Source organism: Cygnus atratus, chromosome 18 (genome assembly GCF_013377495.2).
Source record: "Cygnus atratus isolate AKBS03 ecotype Queensland, Australia chromosome 18, CAtr_DNAZoo_HiC_assembly, whole genome shotgun sequence".
Taxonomy (NCBI): Eukaryota; Metazoa; Chordata; class Aves; order Anseriformes; family Anatidae; genus Cygnus; species Cygnus atratus.
Window position 1 is genome coordinate 7,393,758 of NC_066379.1, and position 20,541 is coordinate 7,414,298.

At 40.8% G+C, this 20,541-nt stretch overlaps 1 protein-coding gene across 2 annotated transcripts in view; it reads left to right on the forward strand.

Annotated features, from left to right (window-relative positions):
* The window catches only part of TOM1L1 (target of myb1 like 1 membrane trafficking protein), a 521,826-nt gene that overhangs the window by 49,473 nt on the left and 451,812 nt on the right, over positions 1-20,541 (forward strand). The window lies entirely within an intron of this gene.

A 20,541-nucleotide genomic window follows, 5' to 3' on the forward strand; every position in this document is an offset into this window, starting at 1 on the left:
ATGTGCCAGGATGTTCTTGCGACTGTGGCTGCTCAGAGTGTTCAGTTCAGTTTATGGCTAGCAACTGCAGCGTTTTAGGATCCTCTACACTTTTCATGCATGCAGTGCCATTTACACTTCTCAGTTTGAAGTCCAGGAATCTCATAGTTATTAAAGAAAATCAGAGAGCAGAACACTGAACTCAATTTGTCATGCTAATTACTGGAGGCAAACTAAAAATGTGTTTAAACTTAACCAAAATAAATTATTTCTGAGCTTGCCCCTCTTCCTTGTTAAATACCAGTTCAAAACCTGTTAGAAGCAGATCTGATACTTTGTGTTGTTCCGTAGTTGCATTGTCCATATAGCAATGGAACCCTACTCCTGAGTAGCATTTCTTTTCAGATTATACCATAATGGCCTCCTGTTGAGGTAAGAACATATTTGGATATCGGAATATATTTTAGACTTTCTCTGAATGGTAGCATAATGCTTCTGAGATATTGCAAGAGGAATATTAGCATGGGCCAAGGCTACCGGATTCTGATACAGTTGAACAGCCTGAGAAGTTGCTGCTGAATCAGAATTCCCAGGTGATTTGCCTCTATCGTGCTACAAGTTCCTAAGTCTGCAGTTAACTTCCATTGGTACTTTATTCCTATGAGTATCTTCCTGAACTAAAATAGCTGGAAGAAAAATTCTATGGCCTTTGTTCAGAAGTAGTTCTGCGTTTGCATACATCAGATTTTGTTGTTTTGTGTGCATTCAGAGGAATAATTTCAGTTTAGAATTCTGCCAGAAGGAGTCAATACAAGCATAATCTATATAAAGCAATTCCATCAAATATAGGTTGGTTATGACTATTTCCTGATACTTGCTGAATCTACAATCCTTTGGCCTGTCAATATTTTTCCACTGGTACTGTCCAAATGCAGCTACTACATACACAACCACGCAATATCTTCTGTCACCATTCCCACCTCGGCCTCCAGTCAAAAAATCTAAACTAGGAACATTAAACAGGGAGCAGGGCTGGTAGTGTTGCATGTTGCTGTTGCTTTCCAAGCCACTTTTTACTTTCCTGTCTCTCTGGGGAAGTAAAGCCACACTAGGAAGCTTTGCCTTGCCTAAGCCATTCTGTCTGAGGGCTCGCGAGGCCATCAGTGCCTTCCTGCTGCAGTTCCTTGGCAGGGAACGGCTCGGTGTCTCCATGGAGCAGGCGATCGGAATGCTCTCCTGTTTAATGCCACGCAAGGCTCAGTAAGCAGTGTCCCCCACTGGACGCTGCCCACGCAGAGTGGCACAAATGATTCGTGGGTAGCTCATTTGCAATTAAACGACATGTTTTGAGCAGCTCTCCCTTGCATGTAACTGCATCACATGGGCTTTGCAGTGGATGTGAGAGACATCAGCTGCTGGGACGGCATGCTACAATTATCTTAAACAGGCCTGCTAACAAGCGTTAACATTCTGTCTTCGGGCTATATGGGGATCTAGGCTGTATGGGAGCCAATATATCTCAATTCTATAGCTTTATACAGGAGTTCTGAAACTGTCTTGTATGGCACAATTTAGTTCCCTGTCAAACTGTCTGAAAAGAACTGGGAGGGAGGAATGGGGACCTGACATCATTTAAGAGCTGAGAAAATGCACAGACTGACTGTTGGTAGAAATGGTTTTGTTTATGCTGCTGGTTTTTATTTTTTTCCTCAATTGATACGGTATTTTTATTTTAAAAAGATGCTTAGTCTGTACTATGTTATTCAAAATCTTGAACTTATGCTGTGTGGCTCACGCTCAGCAACATAATACTATTCCTGCTTCCTGGCTGAATAAACATTGCACCTGTAACTCAATTGCAGGAGCCAAAGCTTGCGGAAAATATGTTTTAAAATATATTCTGAGGAAATTGTAGAGTGTCTAATTTTTTTTTTTTTTCGAGTAGGGGTAGTAGAAAAAATGAAAATAACAAGAGATCACACATCTTGGTGGAAAGGTTGGAGGCAAGCAATCATGAGCAACATAAATTTGTTTAAAGACCTGAATGATTTCTAATGAAAAGTGCTTCATGGTTGTTGTCTGGGCATACAAGTGTACAGGGGGTCTGCTTGTGCTCTTCTGGCAAAATATGATAAAGGGCTTGGATTATTTTTGCATTTCAGTTTGGAAATAATCATAATCACTCTAGAAAGTATTTTGCAAATATTAAATTAGAAATTGTCAAGATTCTCTTTTCAGGAAGAAAAGTTATTGCTGCCTCAAGAAATTGCTAGGTTAAATAACTTGTCTAAAGTCAATGGAAAAAAAAAAAAAAAAAAAAAAACCAAGGCTCAGACCAGAGATAGTAGTGCAAAATGACAAAGTAAAACGTTTAGAGTTGCATTGAAGTTACTAGCCCTAAATTCCTGTGCTGCCCAGAAGGCTTGGGGCTTGATGCTAGCTTTGTCCCTCGTAAACAGTCTAAAGGGAAGGCCCTTAAGATTCTGTGAGCTGCATGGTCAGGGGAATGGCACAGCTGGTGCAAAGCAAAATCCATTGCAGTGTAGTTTCATGGCAAGACAACTGAGTGAAAAGTCCTAATGGAGACACAGCACTGGGGTAGCTTTCACCATGCCAAAGCAAGGTGGGCTTGGCCCCATTTCTGCAACCCAACTCCCACAGTTGCATTATGGTGGAAATTGTACAACTGTCTCTACTAGGATTAAACGTAGAAGATCTGGTGCCACTTACCCAGAGGGATTTGATATTTTTGGCAGCAAAGATACAGGGAGGCTCTTGGGGGGGGTCTCGGTAGCACTGGGTATAAATTAATAGGTTATGAGAGTCTGTTACAAAGTTGCCTAACGTTAATCTCATTGGGTGTATCTGTATTTAGAATTAATTGTGTTTCTGCTGATACAGGCTCACATAGGAGCTGTGTTTGTGTGCCTCCTCATTTGCATGTTAATGGGGTTCTCCGGGGTTTTTCCTTGATCTTTAACAATAGGAAAGATTGGCTAATTGAAATTTATTTGTAAAGGGTTTATTTGCCTCTTGGGTTAGGGACAATAGACTATGACAGCAGTGGAAAGCTGCAAAGCTCATGTTAGCAAGTTGGATTTTAATACCTGAGCATACCCACGCTGGCAGGATAAATTAACAAAGGGGGTGAATGGCTTACACTCATCCTTCTCGTGCAAACCACCCTAAATTGGTGTTGGTCCAGCCTGTTCTTGCATTGACAGCTTCAACGCAGCTCAGGTGGGAAGCCCTGATATTGGTGAAACAAAGGACCCATGTGTAAAGCTGGTCATGGACAGTTGTAACCTCCTAAGAGATGAATCTGGCTCACGAATGTAGGAATGACAGTGTGCAGACATCTGTCCCAGTCACCATCACTCATACTCCCCCAAAACTGTGGGTTTTAACCTGGACATCTGAACTGTCCTTAAATGCGCTCCATTGAATCCTGCTGTGGTTTATTGTCTTGGACTCCCTAAACCACTCATTTCCCCTGTTGCTGGGGCAAGACATTTCTGTCTTGGGTCCTCGGATCTTTGTGGAGCCTTGCATGCAGTCCCTATCAGAAGTGCTGGGAAGCAGTGGTGAAGCGTAGCAGTTGCTGGAGTGGATCACCGCGCTCTGAGAATTACCTTCGGGCTGGGAATATTCTGATGGCTCAATTCATCAGCTGCCCCCTTTGCCAGCACCATCAGTCAAATAACTGGAGCTGGAGGTCAGGATTTCAGTGTGGAAATAACATTTTGGGTGAATGATGATGATTGTTTGTTGGGGGGAAGGGTTGTATATTTTTACTGCTTATTCTCTGCAGTCTGTGTTTTCAGCCAGCTGCAGCAGAGCTGTTGTGATGTGCACCTTCTGGGGTCTTTTAACACAAATATTCTGGTTTGTTCCTGTCCAGTTAGTCACCGAGAAATACTGCAGGGCCTGATTAACATTACACTAATCTCTGTGTTTTAGAACCTGCATGTGATTTAGCGGTCTCAGTCAATCTCTTTGCAAATATTTAACTACTGGGTCAAATATTGAGGGTTTTGATTATGAAGAGTTCATTATGTGGCAGATAGCACATTTACTGGTACAGAACAGAGAATAATCACAGCTGAAGCACAGCTGTCAGAATAAAATAAGCAAGTGCAGCTATTGCTGTAGTTGTGTTTACATACTCATTAGCTCTGAAAACTTCACAGGCCAGAGTGGTTCTGCTGCTGCGCTAAGCACCAGGCTGCTGCTCTTCTGTATCCTGAGTCCGGCTGCATTTTGGCTCTGTCCTAAGACAGAGCTGACTAATGCTTGAAGAAGAGCATGGAGTTCCCTGGGCTCTTCTGAGGCAGAGAGAAATAAATGTGACAGAACACAGCAAGGACGAGACTGTCACCCTGCCAGAGGAGACAACAGCTAGTGATGGGTCAGGGCAATCAGTCTTAGGTAAGTTTAATTGTTACTTGAGGAAAATACTAGGTGCAACGTGGTTTAGGTTTTGGCTTTTTTCTCTAAAAGTTTTTGGTATGAAGACCAAAGAAGGGATTAGTCTCCCACCTATGCCTATTAGTGAGCAACTCAATTGGTCTTAGCAAGAGCAATATGAGAGCCTGGGTTCCTAAAACACCCTGCTCCAAGGTAGAAGATTTGCATGGTTAGCAATTAATAAGAACTGCCAGGTACCAACAATCTCAAAAGTTCAGGTCCTAGGATTGGCAGCAGCCGATTGGATTATCAGTTGTTTGTCAGCTCTTTGGTGCAAGATGCACTGAAGCTGAGGTCAATAAGTAAATGCAAACCTAGTCCACTGGCCCTTGTTCATCACAGCACGGACAATGCAGTATACAGAGAATGGCCCAGTGTTTGCTTGAGGTCAGATGGGCCATAATCACCAAGAAAATGTTTCTCTGTTGGTTTGTTTCTTCTCCGTGTGTGATAGAACAGAATCACAACGAAGCAGACTAGAAAGCAAATTCCCACTGAGGAGGAACGGTGAGCACGTGTATTTGACTTCTAATAGTTCACTGGCATGAAGGAAAAAAAAAAAAAAAGCAGGTGCTGGGGTGGTTCAGACTGGATGCAGACTTCGGCTTCATGCAAGCTATACCGCTTTATTCTTAACAGCTATTTCATTCGTTTTGGCCATACATCACAGTGAACGTCCAGTCAGTCTTTGTAACATACAACGGAGGAAGTTCAGTTTTGCTGTAACTGCCAGCAGCAATAGCAAAGAGAGGTATGGCACGAGAAAGTCTGAGTTCTCTTCAGGTGTAACTCCACTGTACCGTATAAGCAAAGGAGACTCAGGCTATCTAGCAGGGAAATGCAAAATAATATTCTGAGATGGATTTTACTCAGCTTTGCATCCGTTTGGGGAGTGTTCCTGCAGTTGACTGGAAATGGTGTTAAAGTAAGCAGCAGATGTGCATCCTGATATACTGAGAAGGTCTTAAATCAGTCTTTGTTTTCAAAGTATTTTGGAAAGCTGAGGGAGAGAAATAGAATATTAACAGCTGAATTGGTTTGTAAACTCTGCAAGCACTTCAGAAGTACCCTTCAAAGAAAGGATGTGGTAAACTTTAAATTGGTCCTAAGGGAGCTAGAGAGGACCATCATCAAACCGAGCACTTAAATGAAAATGTGTCAGGGATATTTTTGTAACCAGCTGCTGTTTGGAAGCATGAAATTTTTCAGTTCCGTCCAGCAAGACCTATTCGCTCTGTACCATATACTGCAACTTACCTTTGTCATATCTCTGTGGGTTTAAGCTGATATGTGCTGGAGCTTACAGCTTATAGCTCCTGCAGTATCACTGAGTGCTGTGATGGTTGCAGTGGCAAGTTATCCCACGGTACCCAGCAGTGTCCCCTCTGCCCAGCAGCTCCCACACAAAGTCAGTTTTTGATGCCCACCTTGCCCATTAATGCCAGCCGAAGTTTACTTGGGCCTTCAGCTTGTCAGGCTTTCATTCATGTACTTTTTGCTTGCATGTTGCCTCCTTGTGCTTTACAAGGGTTTCTCACCAATTCTCAGAGTTTTCCTGGAACTCTTCAAATCCTTTTTGAAAGCTGCCGTTACGATGTTTTGTAAAACTCAGCACTTAGGAGGCCGCTGGACTGTCTCAGCACCGCATCCACATGCTGGCGAAGGATTTGCCTGCCCGACGTGGGGTGAGTGGTGCAGAGATTTTCAAGCCTCTGTTAATGCAAGTGCCTGTGTGTGTTCACACAGTACAGCACCACTCGGAGAAATGAATTTCCTCCCAGTCACAGCCTGAATGCTGTCTCCACTAATAGGCCGTGGCTTTCTGCTGTATGTTGCTTTTTTCTTTTTCTTGGAGTAGCAGCTCTGCTATGGGATTGAAATCTGTTGCTAATTATTTCTTTTTGTGGTCTCTTGACTTAAATTAAAAGGTTTTGCTCTGTTTGTTTGGTGTGTAACAGAAATTTTGGTCCTGTTTAATGACTGGAGGTTTGAGACTGACTGTAGGAAGCAACGTTAGTGAGGGGGGCTTCCCTGCCAGCCCCCAGGTAAGAGTCTAGATATTGGAAACTACTGAGGCTGAATGTCAGTGAGATCCCATGCAGGCACAAGGCTTAATTTCAGAATTTAGTTAATGATATGCTTTGTTATGTTTATTCCCATTTAAAAAGAAAGAGGAGGAAACAAGATTAATATTGCAGAGAAACTATTTCCCTTTACCATGGAGTTTTAATTAAGTACTGGTGAAAGAAACGTAGACTAAACTGATTTTGCTTGCCTGGAGTAATGGATCTGGAAGCTGAAATGAGTCTTTTTCTTGTCTCAATACATTATGAATAAATAGAGGATTGAAAGCAACAACAGTCCTTCATGTAAGCATTTCAAAAGCCTTGTAAGGATAAGCCTTCAGAGGCATATCCTGCTACAAATTTTACTTTAAGTGTTTGTGCAACTGTTCTAATAGTTGATTTTTAATGTATGTTAGAGTTCATCTATTAAGCAATGGTTATCATGCATATTTGCACTTGGCAGACAGTGAAATAGAAAGTTTGACAGGCTTGCTGTGACTGATTAAATTCTTCTTCCACTTCCATTAGAGTTCTCAATCTCACCTTGAAAATCTCATCCCACACCCTTGATGTGATTTTAAAGTGGCATTTATGCTGTGCATGTGAAACACACTAACTTCTGTAAGCTCTGTGTTTAATAATGAGACTGAAAAAATACTTACAGGTTGCTCCTAGGAAATGGTAATGAGATTCCCAACAGAAGCATCTAACACTGTCAGAAATTGCTGGTGGTGGGTCTGCTCTCTCTCCTGCATCTATGTGAGATGCAGAGTGCTATTTCAGCAGGATTATAAAACAGAAAAGACACCTTTTTTTCAAAGCCATTTCCTTGCCACAAATGCGTGGATCAGCCCTTCTGATTCAAGTTCTTAGAACTTGATGAACTGAACAAAGTGGAGTTGCGGTTGTTTGGGAATAGCTGCTGGTGGGGCGCTTGCTCCTGCAGTAATTTCTGATGAGGAATGTGCACCGAGAGAGCTGGGGTTAAATACGGGAGCAGAGTTTGGAATTTGCCAGGTGGAAGTGCAAGTTCCCAGGCTTCTGATCTGCTTTTGTGCATTCATCACCTCCACTTCAGTTCTCTCTTCTCTGAAAGAAAAGAGTGTGCCAGTAGTTCTGGGAAACAGTCTTCTTCAGAACGATGATTTACTTGGTTTAATGATGTACTGAATAGTGATATTAGAAGACAGCTTTACGTGGAGCAACTTGTTTGTTCGAAAATTAGCTGTATTTGTGTAATACCAAGATGAGCACGCTTCGACAGAAGTTCCGTAATGTGGATGCTGAGATACCAGTAAGACCATTCAAGCATGTACATCCCTCCTGAACTGTGAATCCTGGACTGATTCCTGGGTTTTGAGGTGCCCATCTTCAGGATCCTAGGAACTGACGTTTGAGGAATGTACAGTCTAGACCATGAAGGTAATTTTTTTGACTGGAAATGTCTGTAGAGCAAAATACACAGCTCTGGCCAGTCTGCAGTAGTCTGCAAATTCATGCGTTTTCTGAAGTTCTTGTTTTGGAGATCTCCACCTTTAGGATAATCTTCCCTAAATGAGGACACTTTTGTGTTGCCCATTTCCTTTTTTCTTTAAAATAACTTTTTCCTGAAATAACCATTCTTTTTTTGATTAAAAGTACCATTAACTTCAAATTCTTCAACTTACATTTCTCCCACAATTTCAGCATACCCACAACTTAAATTCATTTCAGATCCCAAGCAATTGGAGGTGAGGAAGAAGGAAAACATAAGAATTCAAAGCTATTATTCACCCAAGCTTATCTGCAACTCCCTTCAAAATCAAAGCAAAATTGAAATCAGAGACAGATGATGGGAAGCAATGGGGCAGCCAGAAGGCAATGAATCTCCGGGGAATCTTTGGAAGGCTGATGCCAGCAGCTTTACATGCACATGGTGACAAATCCTCATCCTTTGTCAACTGGTGAAGCTCCACTGATTTCCCAGAGTCTGGCCAGAGACGTGCTTCTGAAGGCACATGGCTGCTCCACCAGGAAGGCCCTGCTGAGCAGCCCAGGCAGGCTGCAAAGAGGCGGTGTCTGCAGCCTCCCTGTCTCTCATTCCCTGAAGGCACTCACTCACTTTTTTTGTTAAAATTAGGATTTATTTAGGTTGCATGAAAGCCACTGCATATTCAGATGCTGCAGGCTCCTGAATGCAGAGGAGGAGGGGGGCTTTTCCTGTTGATCAGTGAAGGCCAGGAACGGTAGGTTGAAGGCTCTTCTCAGGCTATTAATGCAGAAAGTGTCTGTTAGCTCCAACTGACCTGTGAAGATGAGTGGCAGTATGCTTATCCCAGTATCTCAGCAGCATGATGGCAGCATTTGGTGGTGTTCTTACTAGAACAAAAGCTTTGGAATGCAGGGGAAAGAACCAGAAGCGTATTCCCTCATTCTCAGCTGAGCATTGCAGGTAGAATATTCTCTTTTCCCACCCTCTTCTGAAGACCTGCTGGAGATTTTTTTTAACCATAACAGTGCAGCGGCTGGTTTCAGGCTTAACTGTTGTACATCTAGCTGGTTTTAATAAGACTTTGTTACTGATTCAAAGGTCAGTTGTTCCTCCGCTCTCCCTTGACATCATGCTTGAATAAAATTCAACCCTCTGCTCTTACAAAATTTGAAGTGGGAGAAAATGCAGATGTTATATTTATTTCCAGTAGTTTTTTACTCCTGTTCAGGGAGACTGGAAAACACATCAGTGTGCAAAATGTGCCTGAAGCTACAGTTCTTTCATTTCCCTGTACAGTGCCCATAAGAATTATTAAACATGATTTTCACAAAGGCAGGCATTTGTTTTTTAAATCAGGATTGTAAGATACACTGGGGTTTAAGAGATTTATGTGCTATTGCTTCTTTTATAATTGTTTCTGTAAATAGATGTGAAAGTTGAATCACTTAGTATCGTTTGCTTTTCTGGAGAAAAGCAACAAATTTTAAACTGAGCTTATTTTCATAGCCAGGCAAGTGATCTGTTATTGCCAAGAATGCCTTGGTGTTAGGGTTTATTGTTGCATGTGTATTGCTGCCTTTCCCAGGTGGAAAAGGGGAAAAATATATACACGTATACAAACAGTAGATCATTCTGTCAAAACCAGGATGTCTAAATGTCTTTGAAAATGTGCATTTTTCTGTACCTGAGTAAGATTGATATTCACAAAGGATGTTCAAATCCTCAGCTCTTACCAATTTTGCCAGCTCAGTTCATTTCATTGGTGCCAATTTAACTTGCACCAACTTTGAAAATCAGGATCCTGGATGTGTGTGCCTGAAAGACAGCAACTTCTTGCTCAACTATCTGTAATCGAATGTGTGTCTGTGTGTATGTATATCTAGCCATATATGTATGGGTGTATATATATGTACTTATTTATGAGAGTGAAGTTTAACTCAACTAGTTTATTGCCTCTTCACCTGTTTTTGTATATACACATTATATCACTATTATGTGTATAAACTTCTACATACATGTATATAACTTATATGGACACATATGTATATGTGCATATATGCACACAAATAAAAAGCAAACTACTGTAAAAGAGAAAACTACAGAAATTCAGTGCTGTGCCCTCTGAGTGAAGCAAGGCCGTTCTGTAGCTGTTAGATGTTTGTCCAGAAATAGACTTGTGGATTCAAGCTTCTGTATTCAGAAGGAGTTTGCGTTAAGGTCAGCTGAGACCTCATTAAATCTGCATCCCAGTTCAAAGTATTTGCACTAGTGCAGTTTTCCGCACTTAAGAGTCCTGGGGAGTTGTTCAGAGGCAGATCCACAATTACAGGTGTGGATTAAGAATGACCTACTGCAAGACTTCCTCAGGGCAATGCCAAATTTTCTTATTTTGCCAGCTCTTACAAGCAGAGATCTGCATCAGATTCACATCTTTGAAAGGGCTGTTCAGACTAGCAGTGAGGAGAGCAGGATGAAGCTCACTTACTCTGTTTGTATGTGTAAGGAACAACGTTAAGGAATGCTGCTCATCTCTTATTACTGTTAAAAATGATGAAGTAGCTGATTTTTGTGTGAGTGCAGCACCAAAACTGCACTAAAAATTAAATGTAGAGTGTGGCATGCTGAGATGAGAGTTGTCACATAATTACCTTCTTGGTCTGTCATTGCAAGTGGAAAGAACCTGACTTTCAGATGGAGCCTTTTCTGTTGTTTTTAAATGTTTACCGATGTGAAACACTCAGTTTTTGTGATGCTGAGACATGTTAGAGTGCATTTTTGCGTTATTCATGATCTGGCCAAACTCTCACACAGACTGGCAGTGTGGTTTCACTCAGGAGTCCATATGCAAAAGTTGAGCATACCTTTAGGTCAGAGTTACTCAAGTAGTTTTGCTCATTATCTAAATATTTATAACTGGAAATTAAGGATGCAATTTTTCTTCCAACAGAGAATGAAATCTTACTTTAGGGACACGTAACGCAGTCAATGCTATTAATTTTGCGTGTAAAGATAAATAGAAATTTTAAATAATTAACATTAGGGTTTTTACACGTTTGTCCCTGTGAAAGAGAATTAGTTTAAGATACAGAGCAAAATACATTATTCATAATTTCATGGTAGAAATAAGAAAATCGATATGAGGATATTTGGCATGGACTATAAAATCTCATTAGCAGCAGTGTTCTGATTGCTTTTGTGAGACTTGAAGATATTAGTTATATTTCCTCTTGAAATGAATAGTGCACAGTGAGCAAGGTTCCAGAGTAAGTCATTCTGCAAAATGGCTTACAGACTTAAGCTGCTGTGTAAGCAGACGTTTTCCTATACTATTTTTTGCTCTGTCACTGTTCTGAGCTTGACTAAATGAAATACTGTGGTTTCAAGTACTGGCCAGCTCCTAACCCATGGCTGCATGCAGTTACAAGTCTTGGCAGTGTTTTTTCAACAATCTTCTTGGAGAAACTTTGCTTCCTGAGTCCCAAGAAAAGCTTCTTTCAGTGTATGCATATAGGCGATGTTTGAAACGTTGAGGTTGCCCTCCTTGGAACCTGCAGGCACTTACCCGGCAGAAGTATAATTAAGGCATTAAGATCAGCATTAAATATTCTTGTAATCTCCCAGTAAAATAATTAACTCTAGTTTGGCAGTTTGATACAGGGCTGAAGGTCTGTTTGAAGAACACGGTGTCACTAATTACTTTTTGTGATTGCATGTGTTGATATTCCGGTACGGAGTCAGAAGGCAGGGATCTGTCAATGAACTGTGTTTCTGGCAGATGACTGGGGTGAAGTCCCAGGCCTGCTGAAGTCTGCAGTAAAAAAAACCCTTTAGCTTCCATGGGCCCAGAGCTAATGTGCTTGGGTGGTGGCACGCTCTCCTTTGGCAGAATTCTGCACCTTGAGCTAAATGGTGGAGACATCATGAGAAGTTACACTGACAGCAAGCACTGATAGTCCTTGGAAATGACCAGGGGAATATAAGGAACAAAGGACCAAGGAATAAAGGTGATACTAAGTGTTTTAACTGAGCAATAGTAGACACTCACAGCTGAGGCTAAGGCAACCCCTAGGCCTTACCTCACTGGCTTTTCACAGCAATGTAAACCAGCACGTTCTCAGTGCATGCATTTAGTACCGGTTTGGCATCATTGCTTTCCCTACAGCTGATGTCCCCTTAATCCGCTCCCCGATGCGCAGTGGTCGTGTCGCCGAGGTCATCGCTATTTCAGTGGGAATTGTTCCATTACTGTCTGAACTCGTTCTGACCCCTTTGAGTGCACTATTGCATGAGGTGGATAACTGGGAGTGCCTAATGAAATACTAGAAAATAATTTATTTATTTTTAGCAGTTTCTTGCTCTAGAGACTTGTCTTCTGAGGTCAAGTAGCATCTTGTTTTCAGAAAGCACTGAGAATATGGTCACAAATTCATACAGCATCATGGAAAGCATTAAAAAGCATTTTCATAAAAATAGTCTTCAGAGGTTGCTTATGTTAGTAGTTCTTATTCTTATTTAAAACAGCACTGTGAGACTACTCAGAATCAGATAACTGCTATTTATTTATTTTTTCCAATAGGCTCTTAGCTTACTTGTAGGTTATTCTGTAGAGTAGGAGTTATTTAAAGTTGCCTGTTTGTTTTTGTGGTACCCAGGGCAGCAGAAATGTGCTCCTGATGAGCTCTCTTAGAGATGCTGTTATAAAATAAACTGTAATCTCACTAAAACTAATCTTTAAACACCGTTTTTACTTCATATGTCATAATTTTAATTTCCATCTAGCTATTGAGTCCTTCTCTCGCTCCCTCTCCTTGTGTACTTGTGCACTTCTTGTAACCTCTTACAAAAGCTTCCTGTAATGGCCATTAACATTGGCAAGGAATGCTGCAGGTAAACACGATAGTGTACATTTTAAAACAACATGGTTTTGTAAGAGTGGAAGGAAAAATTCACCTCTTTATGCTGAAGATTGATGAGGATCTGTCTGACTCTGGTAGATGTACTTGCATTCCAGTGATATGGAGGACCAATTACATGTGCTCACTATAGCACAGCAGGCACATCATCTATTTTATTAAACTTGCAGCATCTAGCTTAAATGTTCTAGAGGTCCAGAAGTCTCTAGATAGTTCAGATGGTAGGAGATACCTTCAGAGATGTGATTCAGGTTAGGTGTATGCTGGTTAACCCCTTCTCTAGGTCTGCGGAATGGCAGTTTTGATGCAAATACCTAGTTGGCCTGCTTGCTTAGGAGTTTAAATATTAGGTGAAGGGTTTCCACTGCTAGGTGAAAAGATTTGTTTGCATGCAAACACTGGCATCACAGAAGCAAGAAACTAAAGATTTTAGACACATCCAGAAAGGTGTTAGTGTGTCTGGTCTGCAGAAAAGGATCCAAGAGTGAGTGTTAGGGGGTGATGTATGATTTGGAAATGTCAGCCAAGAGGTTTCTTAGTTTTGGGGGTATAGGCTACTGCCTCTTCTGCAACTCAGCTATGTAAAGAGCACCTGATTCCTCAACATCTAACCCTAGCAATTTTGGAATAGAATAGGTTAGTTCAGTTGGAGGGGACTTTGAGCTGTCAGAGTCCAACTGCCTCATGCCTTAAGGGCTAACCAGCAGACAAAACCTATTGTTATGGGTTTTATCCAAATGCCTCGTGAACATTGACAGGCATGGGGCATCAACCACCTTGATAGGAAGCCTCTTCCAGTGTTTGACCCTTCCCAAAGTAAAGATGATGTTTTCTAATATCTAGTCTCTATTTCTAAAGAAATGTTTCCTAATATCTAGTCTGAACCTCCCATGGTGCAGGAGGTGACATTCCCATGCATCCTATCAAACCTTGAGAAGAGAGACAGTAACATATAGATAGGTCCACCTGGAAAATCAGCCATAACATTTACACATTAAATTCAGAGGAAAATGCATACTGTCTTTTTTTGCAGGAAAATCTGGATAATCTGAAATGTTTTGTGCTGACTGTAAACCTTGACAGGTTTTCTCTCTAATACATACACATGCATGAGAAACAGAAATGCCAGGAACATGAGCACTACGTGCACTGAAAAAAAAAAAAACCAAAAACAAAAAAGTTGGGAGAGTCAAAAGAAGTTTCTCCATCTAGAGAAATCAGCTCCTCGGGGGATCTATAGGTAGCTGGCTGAGGCTGCTGGGTGCTTCTGGGCAGTCCTGAGACTGATCCGTTGTTGCTACTCTACAAATCTGAGCCTTACATTTAAAGCCTTTCCTTTGGAAGATGTAGGCGTCAGTCTCATTATTCAATCATTCTTATTTTTAAACAGAGGGAACTATTCCATGGTGTTTTTTTCCTTTGCTGATTTGGTATTTGTAGCCTGTTAAAAATTTGCATGTAATTGACACTCAAATGCAAGGCTGTCTAAACCAAAATAATCATTTAGATAAACTGTGTCCTCAAAACATTTTTTCCCTTCTATTAAGAAAGCAGCTATTTGAATATTGCCATGTTCCTGCCTGACATATCCCTTTCAGCAGCTTGCTCAGAAGCACAGTAGACACAACACAGTAAAAGCGAACAGCTATTTTGCCATTTTTCATCATTGACAATGTAGCTAAACCTTCCATGAAAGCTCTGTCTCTGGAAGAACAGGTGCCTGACAGAGAAACTGCTCCCGACTGAAATGAACAGAATTGCTTTCTCAGATCTGTGGACTTTTATTAGGACAAAAATTCAATTTCCAGACGTTTGCCCAGGGATCCTTCATAGGCCTTCCATTGCTCAGTGGCCATAAAGAAGCCTGTAGTGTATGGGTAAAAGCAATGCTCGTGATTGACAACTACCCATGAGCCTTCCTTTTAATTTAGGATGCACAATGCTGGAATATGATTCCTGTATGCACTGTCGCTTAAGAATTGTTCCTTCCAAAAGAAGGTCTTATGTGACCATAAAGTGGAAGGATTTCTTTGTGCCTATAGCATTCCATGTACATTTTATGAGCCAGGGGAGATAAACAGGAGAAAGGTGCCCAAGTCGTGTTCTGTTCTTTGAATGTGGAAGAGTGTTCCCTGCCTTTCAGGAACACAAGCACGTGTTGGGGCTGAGAGTGGGAGCAGATGAAAATGAGCTGCGCAGCAAGCATCCGAGCACCAGAGGCGTATCAACTGCCAGTGTTTACAGAAGGAACTGGTGTTCAGCTTAATGTCAGTGGTTAGAAATAACTTCTCTAAATCTCTAAACAGGGGGTTTCAGAGAAGTCACTTCGGTATTTTTGGCAGGTCCTTGATCTTGTAATCTTAATGTATGAGCTGTGACAGAGAAGGGGAGAAGGCTGCACGGGCATGGATCTAGTAAAGTACCTGCACTGTCATGCATGAACATGCGGCCAGGGTCCCAGCAGCAGTTAAGTGTGCTCAGCATCTTTCAAGAGCAGACCCTTCTAGCACCATCAGAGTTTATAGCTGTTAGCTAGCTAAATTATATAAATAACTACAAGTTACAGCCCTGTATGATACTAACTGTCCATCTTGGTTTGCTAAAGGCACTCAGTTCCTGTTGACCTCCAGATGAACTAAATAAAAGCTGATGTCAAAGGGAGTTAAAAGCACGCAAAACACTTCCTTCTCTTTGGGAATAATTTGAGCCATAAAACAAGCTCTTATATCAGGAACCTAGTCTGTTTTTTCTTTACTTCTTGAGTTTTGTTTATATATGTGAATAGGTGTGTATGGGTCATATGCGTGCACATAAAACAGAGAAAGAATGAACACCAGAAAAATGAATAAATATGGAAAAATCCTAACTGACAAAAAGCAAATGTTTTCGTAGGGAAACTGCTCGTTGGAAATTCCATGCTCAACTCGGAGAAAGTTTAAATTACCTAATGTGTATATCATTGATTTTCTTCCTGAGGCACAGCTCTGTAATCTAGATGTTAACACAGCAAGATTTGTGTGTTTGGTAGCATGGTTTGGTTGTGATTTTGCTCATGGGAATGTATGCAGAGAGTTCCCCCCAGCAAGTATGAGGACAGTCTCCTAACAAGGAGCCTGCAGTTAGAGCTGGGTCTGTAATTGCTGTTCGCTCCTCATCCCACTGCTGCGGGGTCTGCCGTGTTCTGGGGGCAGTGGTTGCTGGACAGGTGAAAAGGTTTGGTGGGTAACGTCCCAACCCACAGAGATCAGCAGTCACAAGGTACGTGTTTGCTGGGGGTGGACAAGGTTTAGAGACTGAGCTCTCAAGAGGCAGCCTCAGGTGAGGGTTTGCCATCCAAAAGCTAGAAGCGAGCAGGGTTGGGTAATGAGTGGGCTGGGCACCTGCTTCTCTGGCGCTCTTGTTCCTACACCCAACCAGGTGTGTTTGATGACCCAAGGGATTTGGAGGAGTGGTGATACACATGCTCAGGACCTCACTTTGTGGGACCATGATGTGTTAAGGTGGAGAAGTACCGCAGGAATCTCTTGAGAGAGCTGCGTTGTAAGCCTGCCAGTACCATCCTTGCTGTGACTTGATGTGGGCCAACTTCAACATGTGAAAACTGTCCCTTGCTGAAGGGCTGGTGTGGGGCTGTCAGCTGGCTCATAAGGGTCCTGAATCATGTACACAATTAACCCTGCTGATGCTTCCCAGACACTGATACTAGCCCTGGTCTAGGGTGCATCTGTGTATGCAACAGACATCTCAGGCAGCTCGGCTGCCAAAAGAATTACAGCATCAGGTCATGGTGGTATGGTTGGGTGTCCAGAGTGCTGGGCTGATGGGATCATCTCCTTTCAGACAGACTGAGCACTTTCATTTCTAACACAAAATTATTTGCCTTTGAACAAGGGGTTTTCCCTGTCTTTCTGCTTCTGTGTTGTACTCGTGTATTGTGGTTTCTTTGTTCATGCCAATTAAAAGGTTATATTGCTTTTATTGAACCTTTTTAATGCTGGTTTCCTGGATTCACTTAGTATTTCCAACTGCTGTTCCTAAAGCCCTTGTTGTTTAGATAACAGAATGATTTAATCTTTTCTGCTTACACAATGTGGGTTGTGGGTTTTTTTTTTGTTTGTTTGTTTTTGGCTCAGTCCCATATAATTATCACTCTACCCACATTAAAAAGGGTACCTTTCGGAGTTCATAATTTCAGAGTATGTCACCACCAACAAAAATCTGCTGTTGAAATATGCTTTTACTTGGAAAAAAAGTAATCTGCCTCCCACTATGTAGGCTGCAGTACACTTACAGCAGGGAAGGTGCTGTGGTAGAGCTAGACAGATGCTCCCAGTAAAGTCTTCAATAGCTGCAACTCTAAGTGCAAAACAGAGTGCATTAAAATAACCAAATTTAGTGAGCACTAAAAAGAAATCCTTCAACATAGTAGCACAGAACCCAGTATTAGGCAAATGTGCAAAAGGTAAGATATCTGGAGGAAGCAAAGGACCTTCTAAGCAGATGAGCTGAAGCAGGCTTTATTGTCGTATCGAAGTTCTGTAAGTAACTGGGCAGTGCTGGGCTTGACCCACCCATGCTGGAGCTGCAGCGTGCTTGCGCAGGGAGTAATCTGCCACCATGCTGTTGATGTGGTGGCTCTAGTCCATCTGCTGTGTTTGTCCCTTCATCCCATGTTAGAAACCACTTCCTCCTCATTGCTTTCTCAAAGGGTTTTTAATGTTTCCTAATAAACTGAGGACACCTTTCCCATACTCATGTTTCAGATATTACAAACTGCTTCTCTGTTTGAGCCTTTTCTTTATCATGCTGTTTTTTTTTTCATTTGTTTGTTTTTTTTTTATGAGTTTGCACTGTGCTTTGTATTTCTGGGCCATTAATTTTGAACGCGGTCAGGGATTTCTTAGGCTCATTTCACTTTGGTAAGGTAATCTGCTACTGTGATGGTCTTGCCAGGTGTCTACTAGATAAAAATGATTCTGAAGCTTTGGTTTCCTTGTTTTTGTAGCTATTCCTTTTACATCTTCTGTTCTTTGTGTATATCTTGGTATGTATTACAAGGTCTCGTGAATGCACCCCTCAGTCTTTGGAAGATGATGCTGTGCCATTTGTTGGAATCGTGATGCTTTGGGAGACTTTGTTGTGGAATGTAATGTGCCTTGAAATAGCACCTGCCTTTGATTCCAGCCAGCTGCTCCTCACAACTAGATCACCAAATGAATCATAGCAGGTGCTTTTAGTCTGAGTAGCAGAGATCAGTGTCCTATATAGTATATGGAGAAAACTATCATGAATCTCTATTCAATTTGCCTTCTTTTTTGTGTTGTTTGATTGCCGTGTGAAACTTAAACAGTGTGGAGAAAGATGGTGATGTTCTTACCGTGAGCTTTCCTGCATGCACTCACTAATGGTGCTCTTGATCACAGGAAAAAACACCTTTCTATTAAAAACTCAAGGATTACAACACTTCTGAGGTGTTTTTTCTGTTCATATGATCTAAGCGAAGTATAAAGGGCAACTTTTTCCTCTGGTGATGAAAAGCATAATCTTTTCCTGAATCTCTCTACAGGTAGGCTGTAGATACGAGATAATGCATATTCTCTAAGTTGTTGGGAGGCTGAAGTATTGAAAGGGAAGATATTGGCATAAGTTCAAGCTCTTAACAATTCTCAGAATGAAAGTGAAAAATCAGGGAGCCCTTGCGTATAATAACCTCCTAAGGATTGAGGAGCAAAGTCATAGATATGTCTTAAAAAAATACAGCGGTTAGTATGAGTAATGGATCGGTATTCCTTTAATTACAGGTTGTGAAACAAGAAATAAATGCAAAATTAGTTAACATTTAGAGTGACACCTTGTATTGATTGGCAAGTTCTCTTTACCTCTTCTTTTTCCAGTCTAACCAAAGTCTTTGTAACAGCTCAGTAATGACTGTGTACTTACCGAGATTGGGAAAAATTCTAAGGAATCTAAAAAGCTATGGGGCAAGAAGTAAATCTGTCATTGATTAGATAGTGGTAAATGGTTCAAACAAAATTAGACATTCTGTATTAGTGAAGCAAAGGAAATAATCTTTGAAATATCCTTTTCTATGGTGCTAGAGGATGAATGAATTACCTATTGGTCAGCTTTAGCTGGTGAAAGAATAGAATAACCAAAGCAGGCAAGGGTATAGACAGCACATAATCCAGGGAGTGTTCTTAATCTTCTGAGCTATAGTTTGCTGCGCATATAAAGGATGAAATAAGATAATATGGATTTATATTAGAAGGCAGTAGAGGATGTCCAGCGTGCATGTGTTTAAATATATATATGTATATTAAGATACCTGTGGCTTTTGGTTGTAACTTCTCCATTGCCAGCTGGCAGCATGTGACTGTTTATCTTCTATTAACTATCTCAAAAGTGCAGTGAAAGCTGTTCAGTAACTTTAATATAAGAAAAAGTTTTAAAACGGGTCACAAAATTGCACTTGAAAATTGACTGCTTGGCTGAAAATACATTCATAAAGTTCAGGAAGCCTTGGGCAGAAGAGAATAGATGAGGAGGAAAAAAAAAAGTGAATGCATTCCAATTAATATGTTTAACTCCCAATTTCCTTAAATTATTCTATTCAGTATGTTTCACTGAGAATCCACCCAATGAAAATACTTCATGTTTTGCAAGAATTGCTCCAGGAAAAAAAAATAGCAGAAATTGCTCAAGGAAATACATCTTAATCTTGTTTCAGTCATTGATAGTTTAAACATTTAAGAGAGGGAGGATAAGATTACTTGATAAAAATAATTAATCTTTCCTCCATTTAAGACTTGTAGAAATTGATTAACTTCATAAAAAAAAAATCCATCCTGTTGTAACTTGCTAATTCCCAAATGTCATTTTTACAGAAAAATGCCAAGTATGACTTAAACTGGTTTATTTAGAGATTTGGAGAATTCTTCAATTCCTAACATATTTTCAGTTAGGAAGAGAAGTTCATGGACACATACTCCTAAAATCTCAAAGGGATGCTGAAATCAATAATTTTTCACAGTGAAATAAAGTGAATATATGGTACTTACCTGTGTAGTAAAGTGACTTTTTATGTGCCATTAATTATTAGTTTCTGAAAGTAGGCGAGGAATGTTTTAGATGCTTAGATTATCTGTCTGGGATGCTCTCGCCCACAGTACTTGGGTATGATTTATCTCCTATCAGCCAGGAAAAAAAATTTCTTTAAGATTAAATGCTAAATTTCCCTGTAAACTTTGTGAAGAAACTGTTACATCCTACATTTCTCCGTGTCCCTTTGTGTTCTGCAGTGCCCTCCTAAGGTATGACATAAATATTGCTCAGGAACTTCTTTTCAGCCATAATTCATTTGAAATGTTTCACTTTCAGCACATAGAAATACAAACAAACACCAGAAGAAAGGGATGTTTCAAAGGTGATTAATATTTAGGAAAGGTTATTTTTATGTAGTGAGGAATTTCTTTTGTTGCTTTGCACATGTGATCTTCGCAGCAGTAGCGACCTACAGCCCTTTTTCTTCTGCTCAAAATTAAATTTCGAGTCCACCCATGCAAAATCAATATATTTCAGTCAATCACATTTAAAGCTTTACTTGATAGCACATGTTCTTCCTATAATATACTGGGTTATCGTCTTC